Raw genomic sequence first — 16,454 nt, forward strand, 5'->3', positions numbered from 1 at the left:
AACTAACTAGTGTAACGGTATATTTTGTGCTTTTAAGCTGATTCTCAGCAACATACACAATATACACAACCATACATTTTTGAATCCTTGTCCCGAGGTTCAAAACTTGCAGTACCTGAAGTTCTGTGGATGCTAGTTTAGGCAATAGACACGTACCTCTTCAAATTACAACTTAACGCCCTTTTCCTTTTAGATATATATAGGTTTATTCATAATATATTTACAGGAGTTAATTCTTGGCCGTTATTCACAAAATTACATTCCGGTGTACCCTGTCCCCCCTTCCCGAAGAGAGTGTGTAGACTCGCGTAGCCACTGGCTCCACGAGTTAAAAAAAAATATAACCCTCAGTACCAAAAAAGGTGGCTGAAGGTATGTGTGTTGTGTACCCGGTTTCCCACATGAAATAAACTATTGGAATAATATGAAAAGAGCAAGTGTGTGTATTAAAAGAAATAAAGTTAATATCCCCGCCGTCGGTTCACATAGTAAGGAAAGAAAGCTCGCCCAGCCGCTCCCCACAGAGAAAAAGATACCTCTTACATTGCTGTACTCCGCCAAACATCTGAGGCCGACTGCTCCCCTGCCCTTCCTATTTATAGGCCCCGCTAATGACCTAAACCGATACTGGAAACTTACCGCTCCCCAACGGCCAAGAACCCAAACGTACAGGAATACATAGACATACACAATTTATAACATAAAAAGGATCCAGTAATGATCGCATCATTACATAGTCCCCCCTTCCTGAAGAGAGAAAAATCAAAGTTCTGTAACCTAGAAAAATAATAATAATATACACAAAGCACTTGTCCGCAGTTTCTGTTCACTACAAACACACTTTCATTAGATCACACGACACTGACAGTCAATGTTCACTCTAATTTTGTCCACAAGTGTACTTCGAGATCCGCGATCTTCCCTCAGCACTGGAGCTGGTTAACCCACATCGATTCTTACCCACTCAGCATCTCTTCCATCCTTCCTCCTTGACCAATGAGAGACAGTCTCCTGGAAATCCATCCAAGTCATCAAGGCTGCTGGTTCAACTCCCGGCAACGCCACTGCTATGCGCTCCTGCCGAGATCGGAAGTCACCGCTTCGACTGGTTTCCACATGAATGGATCGAAGTGGCTCTACATCCGAAGATGTTACTGCTATGCTCAGCGCTAGAACTGCGTTCACTCGCCACCGAACTTCGACTTCTCGACGAAATTACACGGAAAAAGAATACGCACTAACTTTGCGTTACTTTCGCGATGAAATTGACTGCGGAACGACACTTTTGTATGAGTACTGTATGAGGTATGAGGTGGAGAAAATAAGTGAAAGATAGAATAAAGAAAAGATAGATAAGTCCCTATGTACAATATTTACAAAAAAATCCCCCTTTGAAATTAGACTAGAATCTGTTTCTCAGCTTGTAACGCATCCGGGATATATCTTCGTCTTGCTCCTCCTGCCGAAGTTACGTGCGCTCTCTTTGCTGAATTGGGTTCGGCTACTTTCCTTGCAAAGTCAGGTGACGAAGAATAAGGCTTTAACTGGTCACTGTTGGCTCTCAATATTCTTCCGTCCTCGCTGTGTTTCATTTTGAAAGTATTTGCCGAAGTTTGCTCCACGATTGCGTGTGATCCAGAGGACATCCCCGAGAATTTACTGGTTACTCTGCGGGCCTTATCAGAGATAGGATGTTCCTTAAGCCAAGCTTTATCCCTCACCTTAAACGTGCATTTGCGGCGTTTCCTATCACAAGCTATCTTCTTGGCGTCTTCCATCCTGAATTTCGTTTCCTCCTTACTTGACATGAAATCTTGCCTATTCCTGTCATCTTTTAATACGCAGCATGGCTGGCACGACTTACAATACTGGATAACGTCTTTAGTTAGGCCTATCCAAGTGTATTGTTCCCTAACATTCGCTAACGTTTTCAATCTCCCAGGATGACAAACGAATGCATTATCATGCAACGACACGAGAATTTGCGAACGTAGAGAAGTAGGTGCCCATATTTTCCCTTTTCCCTTCTGTTTGTACTTTTCCGTAGGCAAATTTCTCCTAAGAATTCCCTCGTTGTCGAAATACGAAGATTTGGCCTGGGTCTTCACCTTTTCCTTGTACTTCTTCGTTCCTTCCACCTCCTCATTCCTTGTAACCCTCGCTACGTCAGCAAGAAACTTGTCTTTCATTTGCTCGGAAATGAGGGAGGCTGTGTCCAGAAGCCTACGTGGCTCCTCAGAATTGTATTCTTCATTTTCCTCAGTGGCAGAGAATGGCAACAATGAAGAATCTTCCATATCTTTACTTCCAGAGAGACGAACCATGGGCAGTTTTGTGCTCCGAAGCAAATTTTCCCTCTCTTTCTTCGTCATTTCCTTCGCACTTTCTGCAGTACACAAAGCGCTGAAATCTGCAACTGATTTCTGCACAGTGTCAGTTGAACATTCAACTCGTTCAATCATGTCCTCAGTTTTGGGGTGTGGTTTGCAATTTCCCATCGTCGCGGTTGCTTCAGTAACAGTTTCATTTCTTTCCATTGTCGCAGTCATCATCGCGGTTAGCCGAGCTCCAGCTTCCACAGTCGACGTCCTCCCCTGCTGCGAGAACGGAAGCCTCTTTCCCACTTCCCTCTTCTCCGCAGAAAACAAATGAATGACGTTACTGTCCTCGAAACTGTAGCCTCCCTGCTTCAAATGTAGCGATATACCGGCCTTCCTTATGAACCCACGACCTGCGATAAATCCAGTGAAACAATTGCGCAGAACGACGAATTTATGCTTAAATTTCATCCCATTCAAATGCACAGTAAGATACATTTCCCCACATGATTGTACAGAGCCTACTGCCAAAGAAATATTAATACGTTTATTGTTAATCTTATTCCCTTGTTTTTCCAGTTCTCTTGCGATCTCAACAGACACGGTGCTCACAGACGCACCAGAATCCAAATATAGCGAGAAGTCCTTTCCCTGAACCTTACAGGTGACTAACGGTTTTTCGTCGCCAGAAGTGAAATTTCTGCAGTTACGTATTTCCCTATTCCTCCCCCTGTTTTGCTTTCCTTCTACGTGTGCAAGAACCGGAGTTATCTGTTCTGGTCTAACGGTATCTTCAGAGACGGCACAGGTGGCGCCTTTCTGCCGACCATCATACCCCCTTCTCCTCGTCGGTTCTTCTGCTCTCGACGGGGTTCCAAAATTCCCGGAAAGGCTCAAGCGGTTGAAAAGACCCGGGTTTATGGCACTCATTGATACTTCTGTTCCCACGCGGCCGAAAGGGTTTGTTGCCCCCGCAGCTACTAATTGCCTTGCGACACTCCCTGAAGTTGACGCTAGTGGTAAACTGCTATCTCTTAGCTCTGGACAATAGTACAGGGTTTCTGAATACAATCTCTTTTGAATGTCCATAGCGCGGATCTCCAGATCTTTCAAGGTTGCAAAGGTTCTATCGTACAGGTGCGTTCTGAATTTAGGATGGGAAAATTTCAAAACATGTTGGATAATCTCGTCTTCTGTCCCCCGTTTCTCCCTCATTGCGAAAAGCTTCCTCGTGTGTCGAATAAATGCAAGAAGAGACTGGTCTGGTGACTGGTAATTGTTCTGAATGATCCTTGCTATTTCCGAATCATAATCGACACTAAAGTATTCCTCAAGAAAAGCCTTCTCGAATTCCCTAAAAGTGCCGAAAGGTCTCGAAAATCTGAACCAATCTGCAGCGATTTCCTTCAACGAAAGCGGCAAGATTCTATCTAAGAGAAAGGTATCCCCAATTTCCATGATTTCCTGATAATTGCGTAATTCATACAAATAATCGTGTGGACTTACATCGCCAACGTTTCCCTTAAAGATCGGAATGTTAATGTTGCTTTTTTCCAAGATTTTGCTCATTATCCCCTCGGCCGTCCTTGCCGAAATTCCTTGCGTACGGTTTAGAGAAAGTCTCTCAAGTTCCCCAACGATATCTTCCTCAGGCCTTTCCTCCAAGTTCGCATTGCCTAGCAACTTGCCAATGAGCTCCCTGTCTATTTGAATTGCCATTTTGTCTTCTATTATTTTCTTTCCACTTCACAATAACTAATGCCTTCAGTACTTTTCACAAAAAATATCCCGACTCTGAGCCCCCAGTATGTAACGGTATATTTTGTGCTTTTAAGCTGATTCTCAGCAACATACACAATATACACAACCATACATTTTTGAATCCTTGTCCCGAGGTTCAAAACTTGCAGTACCTGAAGTTCTGTGGATGCTAGTTTAGGCAATAGACACGTACCTCTTCAAATTACAACTTAACGCCCTTTTCCTTTTAGATATATATAGGTTTATTCATAATATATTTACAGGAGTTAATTCTTGGCCGTTATTCACAAAATTACATTCCGGTGTACCCTGTCCCCCCTTCCCGAAGAGAGTGTGTAGACTCGCGTAGCCACTGGCTCCACGAGTAAAAAAAAATATAACCCTCAGTACCAAAAAAGGTGGCTGAAGGTATGTGTGTTGTGTACCCGGTTTCCCACATGAAATAAACTATTGGAATAATATGAAAAGAGCAAGTGTGTGTATTAAAGGAAATAAAGTTAATATCCCCGCCGTCGGTTCACATAGTAAGGAAAGAAAGCTCGCCCAGCCGCTCCCCACAGAGAAAAAGATACCTCTTACATTGCTGTACTCCGCCAAACATCTGAGGCCGACTGCTCCCCTGCCCTTCCTATTTATAGGCCCCGCTAATGACCTAAACCGTTACTGGAAACTTACCGCTCCCCAACGGCCAAGAACCCAAACGTACAGGAATACATAGACATACACAATTTATAACATAAAAAGGATCCAGTAATGATCGCATCATTACACTAGTAGCAAGCACAATGTAGTAGAATAAGTTTACAATTAAATGGTTTTAATTTCTGTGGTAAGGACTATAATGCTTATAATTTATAAACAATAATACATTTTTTATTGGGCGAATTGATAATATGTAATTTTAACAGTAGCACCTTCCGTCTGCTGTCAAATTACCAAAGGGGGGTACAACTCGATTTACGGATTTAGGGGTACAGTAGCCCCCTTCAAAAATTTGCGGGGGCACAATGTACCCCTGTACCCTCCCGTTCCTGCGCCACTGGTGGAGGGGCAAAAAGTGGCAAAGAGGGGAAAGGCAACTGCCCCCCACGCTCCCCTAATCGCCGCCACCGCTACAACGATAAATTTCGGTGCATTGATAGACTTAGTAAGTAGTAGCCCAAGACAACATAATTTTACTCGTTCTACATATCTGGCCATGAGAGACAACAATCAATCTAAAGTGTCTTGTCTAATTATATCAGAAAATAATAAATGCAAAGATCTAAATGGTTGAAGATAAAGCTCTTGCAAATATTTTGCTCAGTCTGTCTATTAAAAAGAATAATTTCGTTACACGTTAAAAATGTTATGCACCAAGAAGATATTATAAAATTTCAATACACCATTGGTAGGTCGAAATGTACGAAGGATGCCTTTATGGCTACTAGGCGGGATCATTGATCACGGAACAAGCATATCACAATATATGCATGCTTGCAGGTTTTTCATACGTATCTCGAAATGCAGCCTGACTCACTGGCGTATGCAGAGGGGGGGCTGATGAGGCTGCAGCCCCCTCCAAAATTGAGAATATCAAAATTTTCAAATGAAAGCAGTAAAGAACTAGGGGAAAGACAAAAGTGGTAAATGCAGCAAGATCCCTTAAAAACTAACGACCGATTACCATTTTTGCCTTTGAACAACTTTTAAAATGGTAATTACGAAAGTTTTTACTGGTGTTTCCCGACCCTTCTAAAAAGCGGCTGTATGTACTATGCACCTTTACAATTCCAGCTCCCCTCCGAAAGAATATCCTGCGTACGCTAGTAGCCTGACCTCAAAGTAAATTGTATTTCTATTCGATTTGTACTCGATTAGAAGACTTAGGTGGGCAGGCCATGTGGCACGAATGGGAGATGAAAGAGGAGTTTACAGGATTCTTATTGGGAAACCAGATGGTAAGAGACCTGTAGGAAGGCCAAGACGAAGATGGAGGGACAACGTTGAGATGGACCTAAAGGAAATCGGTAGGGATGGGAAAGAGTATATAGATCTTGCTCAAGATAGGGACAAATGGAAGGCCTGTGTTGCTGCAGCCATGAACCTTCGGGTTTAAGAAGGCTAGAGAGTTAGTTAGTTAGTTATTCGATTTGTACCGTCTCTCTCTCTCTCTCTTTCTTTTAAAAACTTTTACATAATGGCTGTCAAAATGCCCTCACCCCTTAATTTGTCAGTTTTCCCCTTCCGTCGGCACTTGATTGGCACATTTATTGGGCCATATAGAGTTCCGGTAACACTATGTGCATTTGTATGAATTTGATTCTGCTCCCGATTTCTCCCGCCAGTTAATTTGATTGTGTGCCTGAAATCCCTCCTCATTAAAAGAAAATCATTCCTACGTAATGTTCTTCATTTCCCAAACAATATAATGCGCAATTCTGCATCATAAAATTTCATTCTGTTTGCCCGGTGATGCTCCTGCGTTGTAACTGTTAGGATCACACCACCTCTAACAATATACTGTATCAGTGACGGATCCAGAAGTTATAGTTGGGTGGAAGAAATTTCAGGCAGGTACCTTACCTCACAGAGTATCCATTCTAACCTACACTTGCACGAACATGACTTCAATGTTCTGAAGATTAGAGCATTGATTTGCAAAAATAGAAGTCCAGGGCTGAAATATAGGGTTTTTATTGTGTGTTGTTATCGAAATTCCTACCATTGCCCCCGAAAACGGAACGATTAGATATGGGTTAAGTAAATAAAGTAAACAAAAACTTATTCTCTCAAGGTGTCTCGGGTTCGATACCCTTTTAAGGCATATTGCACAGCGGTTCGGATCAAAATTTAAGTTTGAGTTCTTGAGTTTTTGTTTTAAATCCACTTTATGCACAGATAGTCTAATCGGGACAGGACCTACAGTTTAAAGAAGAAGTGCCTCCAGTGGATATTGAACCCAAGACCTCTTGATTAGAAGGCGACAAAAGTTAGCAGTGCTCCATCGAGAAAGCCAAGGAACCAAATTTAAACTGTAGGACGAATTCTGATTAGCTCATCGTGAGCATGCAGTGGACATAAATCAAAATTAAAATATATATATATATTCTGGAGCCTGTTAAACTTGGTGATAAAGGACAGAATATTTGAGTCTTCAAAAACATTAGGCCCAAAAATATATCCAACAACCTGCAGTTAGGAGGGGCGATCGCCCCTGTCGCCCTCCCCGTGGATCCGCGCCTGTACTGTATATAATAATATATGATGTGATGACTATGCAGTTTTTAATTTCGATTTCGGAAGATTAAATGTGACCAAATTTCCCAGTTGTTGATTAGGTAATTATGGTTCCTTTTTTATTGTGTTGTCAGAATAGTTGTCAACTTGTCAGCGGGAGAAGATTACTGAAGAAAAGAACTGGAGTAAAACAAATTAGATATTGTCAATTTTATGTTATAGTCGTAAAACAAAAATAATCATAATTACTTCTTAAGCCTCTTATGATTCAAGTTCACTACCCAGCCTCACCCGAATAATGCATTACTTTATGATGTCAATGTAAACCTAAACAACATGAATATCAAAAGAAGAAAAGAAGCCTAGTCTGGTTATATAATTCGCTCAGCACTGTTTTGTAATGCCACTAAAATCCCACGGATAACTGCGCTCACCTTCAAAATGTCCAATTTACAAGGACTTTACCCAAGGAAAGTTAGCAAATCGGACTCTCACATAATAAACGAGTACGAAGACCTTGACTTCCGTCACAGAAAATAAATATAAAACACGGTTTCGTCTAGAGAAAGGCATCATGTCTAAATTATCAGCTACTTTTCTTTGCGAACTGTAAAATCAAGTTGGTAGAATTAGATGCAGGGTGCGAAAGCCTGGGGGGACGGGGGATTTCCCCCCACCAACAATCTTGTCCTAAAAATTTCGCACCAAGAAAAATTTCCGGGGGGAGAGAAAAACAATTACTTTTAACTTCAAATATACTTTACTAAGAAATACTCAAAAACGGATGTCTGTTTCTGTGTGTGTTTGTGAATGTTGCGTGCTTCTCTCTCTCTCTCTCTCTCTATTAATAAAAGGAAAAAAAATTAAACGAGAACTTACATACAGTAAAACAATTTCAACTATTTTGCAATTTATTCACATATTTAACCAGTTGTTTGCCACTTTATAAATATCTGATATAAAAGTAACTTGTGAATTCATTCATCTATATATTTAAAAATAGGTATATATATATTATTTAAATATTTTGTAATTTAATTTTGTATGTAACATAATACATATATTTGTGTGTTTGTGAATTAAGATCCCCCCTCACCAGTCTTCAATGATTTCGCACCCTAGTTGGATGCATAAATAATGCCAGTAAAATTGGTCCCATTTCCATTATCTTTGTTTTACGTAATAGAGGACATCAAGACGAAAGCAAGAAGTAAAAGAGAAACGGGAGAAACAAATGTTGGTTAGAGTAGAGCTCTCCTTATTGGTTCGGTTCCCAGCTCCAAAATGCTGATGCAGCATCGTGAGGACAATTTGGAAGCTACCTGCTTGAAAGCAAGAGCAGACGATTCCGGCTTCAAAAGCCAGATATCGGTGGCGATGGGATACGACGCCAATAAAAAGTCATTTGCACCACTTTTGTTCCACCACAAAGTTTCACAGATAGATTATGAACTAAATTTGAGCTGCAAATGCGTCAGCTAGTCGTAATCATGACATGTTCTATTACTAGGGGGTCTCGATATTTTGATGCTATTTTCCTCAAAATTCGCGTTTTCATTTCAGCACACTTTTCTGCCAGCCAAGATATACCTAAAATTTTACCTTCATTGTGCTCTTAAAGTGTAGGTCACATGGCCTACGCCTGTTCGTGACAGTTTCATACATAGGGAACTATTTTTGAGGAACTTATTTTCCAGTATTTCTTCCACGACAAATGCCGATGTTACGGTTCCCGTGTATCGGTAGTTTCGCACTCGATCTTCCGTAAGAATCACGATGCTTTGGTCGGCGATGCAGGTGAAAAATTATGAGAAACCTCCATGTAGTACATGTGGTTTCATGTAACTGTCGGAATTATTTCATGTAGGCTATAAGAGGAACCATCATTTTCTTTCGGATAAAATTTTGGAAAACTTGCACGCATATATGGTACATTTGATCAGTAGCGTACGCAGGATTTCATCAAGGGGGGTGTTATTTCTAAAACTTTTTTTCCAAATTCACATACCATTGTTTTATTATACTTGAATTAAATAATAATAATCACAATTAATTAATAATACTTATAATTAATTAATTAGCTGAATTAATACTAATAACACTACAAATACCACTACTACTACTATTAAGTTGTAGAGATCTACATAAATATTGTATTTATGAAAACAATAGAACGAAATTACTTTCTAGTCATTCGATTTTTATCAAATCCTGGGAGTATTATTTGTTTCTTTGTTACGAAATAATTGTCTGGTCAACGAGGTGAGACATTTCAAGGGTGAAGAAGATCCATAAATACAAAAAAATATATTAAAATAAATTGAAATAATCAAAGTATGGAACTCAACCAAGGAGCTGCGGTGATCTGGTCGGTAGAGCGGCTGACAAGTGACAATCACGCGGGAGATCCAGATTCGATTCCCGAAATTGGTTTGAATTTTTCCGGCTTTTCCCCCGCATAAATGTCACCGATAATTCACATCTGAATTATCTCGCTGATCTTACCAACAAAACATTTTACAATAGTTAAGCTTATTGTCGTTTTAATAATTGTCTAGTCAACAAGGTGCCGCATTTTAAAGAGAGACATTCAGACGAGCTGTGGTAAACAATATAATGGGAAGGCGAATTGGTGACTGTATTCGTGTCCGCCTAGCCTTTGTCTATACATTAGCCTCTTACAACGTACCAATAACTTTATTTAGTTAATTCTCATTGTTCACACACAAAAAAATACATGTTCGTTGAACACTGGTGTACGTAGATGGCCGATGGTGTTCCAGCCCCTACCGAAATTTTGAGAAAATCAGAATTTTCAAATAAAAATCCGTTAAGAACTTTAAAAAATCAAAATGTGTAAATGCGAAACCTCTTTTAAAGTGAATCCCGATTACCATTTTTGTCTTTGAATACAATTTTAATAGACTGAAAAGCTCCAAAAATACGAAATATTTTATTATGCATCCTGCCCTCCAAAACGAAGCCATGTGCTATACACATTTACTATTCCAGCCCCTCCCGAAAAAAAAATCCTTTGTATGCCAGTGTGTTGAACATTGTTGCAACTGAGATACAAAACAACTTTTTTCTCTTTTAAATTATAGTTACCATAACCTAACCTCATAAACTCGTGGTTATTTTCAAGGCATCACTCTGAAAGACGCGTGTGTTTGGAATGCTGTGCTTTTCTCCATGCTACATGGAAATAATAATTCAAATTATATTATTATTATTATTATTAGTAGTAGTAGTAGTAGTAGTAGAAGTAGTAATAGTAATATTATTGTCCCAGATCTTTGACTGTGAAAAATTGGCCATTTAATTTTTTTCCACAGCATTTTTCATAATATTTCACAAGCTCAAGGGGGAGGTTTAAACCCCGTAACCCCCCCCCCCTTGCGTACGCCACTGCATTTGATTTTTTAATCCTGAAACAGAAGAATAATGGATTTTCGCGGTATTTTTAGTTTTTTAGGCCCAAAATGTGTTGAAATTCGCGAAATGTCCACAATTCTAACTTTATGTCAAATTCGCGTTATTTCGCGATTTCGAATGGATGAAAAATGTGTTCAGAACATATCACTGATCACACATAACACATTTTAAAATAGCAATTAACATATTTCGATGTTATTGCATTTGCGAAAAATCAAGGTCCCTACTCATTAATTCTTCTACGGGGTCTAAAAGTAAATTTATAGGAAAATAAAATTGGTTGTTGCAGAAATTTTGGTGGGCATGTTAGGGAGTGTGTGAAAACCACTGGACAATAAGTCCATATTTTTTAATTTGAATTTTCTTTTCTTCCGTAGATCTTTGATAAAAGGCCATGGAATTTATTGGCATTTATTTGATATAAAACCCGTTTCAGTAGAGAGGGATCGGTTCTGCTTTCTTAATGGCTACAAGCGATGCGTTGCGTACTGTAGATTGAATTTTGAGACTCGAACCTATAACATCTGCGCTGCGAGATCGTGAGCAGAGCCAGAGACGGCGCCAGCCTGAAATAATTGGGTTGGGGAGGGGGGCTACAGATTCCAGAGTTAAATTCTAACGGGGCTAACCGATACCGACTAAAATGCTATTTTACTACGGAATAATTTTACCATTGACATATTTTACATTCAGACACAAAGGTAAATAAATCACTATGTAAGAAACAGTATTCGGTTCCTTGACACACAAAATTACTTTTAGGCACGAATGTTTTAGGCCAAACAAAATACAATAATTATATTATTTTCTTAAGCCATTATTTAATGGGATAATTTCGCAAACTTACTATTGAGGTTACAAAATACATCTAAAAAACGACACTCACTCTCAACTCTAGATATGCATATTAATACTGCATGTATTTCTAAGTAAAGAGTGTGAATGCTCTTTTGCTGAAATTGAGAAAATGAACCACAGTATGAACGTCTGCTCGTAAAGAGCAGCTGCAAAATTATATGTAGCCTTTGCAAGCTTTTCCCCAATGGGCAGAATAGATAGATAATTAATTTTTGGCGTCAGTTTTAACTGGGACTCTTCAAACTGTCCAAATCACAACAGCATTGAGCGGCGACAGATTGCAGTTTTTCGTAGTTTGGAAAATCAGCTCTTTCTGAATTTAAACAGCTAATTCCAATTAGCACAGCACTATTTCATGTAAGCCTTTCCTTTAGTCCAGAAATTAGGCCATCAAGGACTGGAAAATAGATCCTAACTTGAATATGTTCGTCACGCGTTGCTCTTTTGCTTTCACGTCGCGTAATGCTGAAACCATTTTGGAAGCTTTTAGTTTCGTTAATTTACTACGGTGCTTGAAATATTATTTTCATCTGCAAATGTCTTCACTTCTTTAATGTGGCCATGTAAGTAATATTATCTATTCGGAATTCATGTGCTTTTTCCATGAGAGATTGAACTAGGATAAAAAGCCGTTTTCTGCAGATAATCAGAAACTACTTTCAGGTCTCGCAGAAGGGCTTGAAATGGGGAGGATGAGAGAAATACCGTTACACAAGCAGTAATATTTCTGAAGAATAGACGTGCCACACTCAGAGAACAAAGATATTTTCACCTCAAATTCACCTCGCCTAGACAAATACATTGACATATATACAAAGAATACAGTTGAAATTCTCGCACCTGACATTTTGATATGATTAGTGAAAATAACTGCTGAAGATTATAATATTATTTAAGAATATACGTATTATGCATAAAGGCTGATCAGTATTGGATAAATAATTTAATATGTGCTTCAAAGAAAGATTCCTGCACGGAATCGAAATTGGCCGCTATGAGGGCACTGCAGAAATTATTTTCTAACCTCACAAATGATAATTAACATGTAGTTCTAGCCTTACGAGCAATAAAATTGTCCAAGCGTGCTTTTTTTTTGTACCGCATTGCAGTGTTTAGTTGGTAGGATTTGTATTAAGTCCAGTATATGCCCAGGTGTTAATCGGGACGAAACCTAGAGATTATAGTAGAATCCGAGTCACTTAACAAATATGCTTCACTTGGGATCGAACCTGGGACTCCATGGTTCAAAGCAGTAGGGAGAATTCACACCGAAGAGACACGCGACACGCGGCATGCGACACGAGAGTTTCACACGGGAGATGAGATGCACGCAACACGCGGCAAGCGACACTGGTTTCTTTGTTCAGTTTGCATGATGGTACCGATATAATTGCATTAATCAGTTTATTAGTCACCCGAAAAAAAAAACGTAACAAGATACATTGTTACATGTAAATTGCGTTGTAAAATTTGTGCAAGTTATTGAAACTTGGGAGAGGCATGTTGTGCATGAGAAAAGTGAGAAATAATAGAGTCATTCGGGGTGAAGTCGGCATATTAAGGACAAAATGCAGTAGTATTTGCTTATATAGATAATTATTTGAAAATGAAAATGCATGGTACAAACTTTGAACCTTCTGCAGCAAACGCAATATAAATTAATGTGTATGTGTAAAATAAAAAAATTGTAGGAAAAAAATATAAAGAAGTAGATGCATTACCGGCTTCACCCCAGCAAACGGGGTGAAGTCGGTAGGTGAGCGGGGTGAAGTCGGTAGTACATGTTTATCAATAATCATATTTGTACCATCACATATTCTTCAGGCAACACCATCAGAACATCATCAGGCATCTAATATATCATCACCATCACATCATCAGACGATCATCACCACATCATCACAAGTCATTCCATCATAACTTCTCAACATTTTCCACACACAAAGTACATGGGTGAACCAAGTGCACTTTTATTAATAGTCATACTTTATTCTACCCTGTATAGATCCTATCACCACATATTTAAAAACGACTATTGACCCTATCACTAGGCCTACATTATCATTATGCATCTCTATCATCACGTCATCATATGCATCGGCTACGTCATAACTGCTCAATATTTTCACAACACATTTTCTGTTCAACATTTTCCGCACACAAACTGCAATTTATGAAAAGCACCGACACAGTATTCATGATACCATTTTGCACAACGTTGACATTGTATCCACTCCAAGAATTTGCTGCACGTCTCGTTGCTGTATGACCGTCCACAAAAACCGCAAATATTTCCTGTATCAGCTGAATCTACAGTGTTTGCCGACCTGTCGTCAGTACTTGCCGATGCACACCGAAGAGACGTAGGTGTGGGCTTAGACCTGCCTCTTCGCCCTGACAGCTTGAAAATGTGATCGGGAGAGGTCAGTATTTCAGTTCCCTGTCTGGTTCTTGTTACTTTCTGCTGGGACGCTCTCTTTGCGGGTGAAGGTAGAATCTCCCTCACTCCAGTCGTGACATCCGAATTCTGTCTTGGCTGTTCAGAGTCCGTTCTCCTTGTTTCTTCATTACGCGCCTCAGGTAAAGAGACGTCAATAATTTTGTCATCGCTTATGGCCAGCCTGTTCAGTGGAAATATACCAGTAGCTGCAAGCTCTATATTTTCCATGTGCAAGGAAGTACCGACTTCACCCCACACAATAGTGCCGGCTTCACCCCGTATAGTGTAGTTCTTCGTTTTGTACCAACTTACTATCAGTTTAACAAGCAACACGGTACTTACTTTCTACACTATACACACAAACCTTACCTTACCATTTGTAATAATACGCAAACCAGAATAGTTAACGAAACACATTCTACGCCTTAGGTTATCGAGTTGGAAATTTATAAGCGAGATGACAAAGAGCGCGAATGAGACACCTTCAAAACAAGAAAGCCTCGTGGTTTGCTTGCTGTGCGTTCTTCGTTCCTCGTTTCCTCCCTGGCTGACAGAGTATGACTAACTGGTGCCAAAACAAGAGTTCGTTCAGTCCCTCAATACACTGTGATGTTGCTAGTTCTCCATACGCTTCGCGTTACCGACTTCGCCCCACTACCGACTTCACCCCGAATGACTCTATGCACTGACCTCAAACTGTATACGCTAGACTTTTCAGCCTGAATAAAGCGAATACCTAAACACTAGAGAAATGGTTCTCAACCTTTGTGAAACCATGTCACGGTATTTTTTTTAAGTCAATGCCCTTAGCCGAAGAATTTTCCTCGTAAATCTTTACAGTATTGAAGATTTTATGCATGAATTAACATGTACCTATGAAATTAAATATTGATAAATAAATTCTAGCATAATCATAAAGAGTAATAATAGTTTGATTACGTGTGTAGGATTGTTGACAAATATAAAAATATGGAAGACAAAATGGTAACGTCGTCTCCTTGTAATTAAGTGATCCCGGTTTCGATAACCGGTGGAGACACCGGGCAGATCCATTTCTGATTAGTCTATTTGTGCATAAAATGGACTTAAAAAACGAAAACTCACAACTCAAATATGATATTGAGATTATGATAGTTGTCAACCACTTTCAGCAGAACCTTTCGCTGCTCAGTATAGTTGATACGAGGGCACGCTATCGGGTCGCGGCCCGGCGCTTGAGAAACAATGCACTAGAGTACTTTACCATGTTGACTACTTAATATATTTTTGACTAAAGTCTCTCCATATGCTGTTTTTTCAAATAAAAGCAGTCAGGTAAATGGCCAAAACACGGCCTCTTTACACGATGTTGCAGGCAAATTACAGCCGATAACTGCATAAAAAAAACTTGATAAAGCGAAAAGAACGTTGTGTTTAAATCTTAAAACATAGTGCATAACGATACTTTATTATATCAGTAAATTAGAGGTTCAAATATGATTTCGGCTGGGCTATCTTCCAGAGTCGAAATATAGCTCGTTGCAATGAATCATTCACTGCGCATAAGCGAACAACAAACTGAAGCGACACGCTGCACGGTATTGAGAAAACAGCACAGTCCGAGAGACACTTAAGCGATAAGCGACACGTGCATCTTGCCTTGTCTCTTCGGTTCGAAAGCAGTGCCGGATCTAACAAACCGAAAATAAACTTGTCTGCCCTTTACATGTTGAACTCCCACTTATAAAAAATCATTTTTCACACATGCTAGACCTATTCCTAAAAATAGTGATACGATTTAGAGAGGCTAATAATTGTACACGTTTAGCTGCGTATCCTATATCATTCGAGACCACTTGAAGCTCCAACAACCAAAGAAACAATCTCACTGAATACATCCATTTTTAGACAGAAAAATCATTCCTTCTTTCGTAGCAAGAGTGGCGACATATGACTGACACCAATTAAAGTGACCAGTGGCCCTTGTTGATCCAGACAGATCTGCAGGTCCCCAACTAACAATTTTAGAACACCTCGTAATAAACTAACCTTGTGATTTCAATAAAGTAAGATATGCACTTGAACATTATAATGATCTTTCCCCAATGGAAATTTTGTAATGGAAAATATTATGTTAGGAAACTTCTAGTTTTTCTTATTTTCGGTCGAAATTCGTGTACCGTACTATAAAAATCTGGAGGGGGGCTGGGATCAGTTTTGGGAGGGTTCAGCCCCCCCCCCTCCTCCCTAGCTCTGCTATAGCGCCGTCCCTGAGCAGAGCACGAGGTGGTCTCGAAAGTTCTGGGTCGAGTGTCAACCAGGCGAGTTTCATTTACCCTTAACGTCCAAACTAGCGTTTTGAGCTAAGGAAAAAGAACGAATTCTCAGGTAGTAGGAGTAATGAAAATTGAGATTTTTACAGTCAGGCGTGAGTTCGATATGGT

Source organism: Lepisma saccharinum, chromosome 1, assembly GCF_977018435.1.
Source record: "Lepisma saccharinum chromosome 1, izLepSacc3.1, whole genome shotgun sequence".
Lineage (NCBI taxonomy): Eukaryota > Metazoa > Arthropoda > Insecta > Zygentoma > Lepismatidae > Lepisma > Lepisma saccharinum.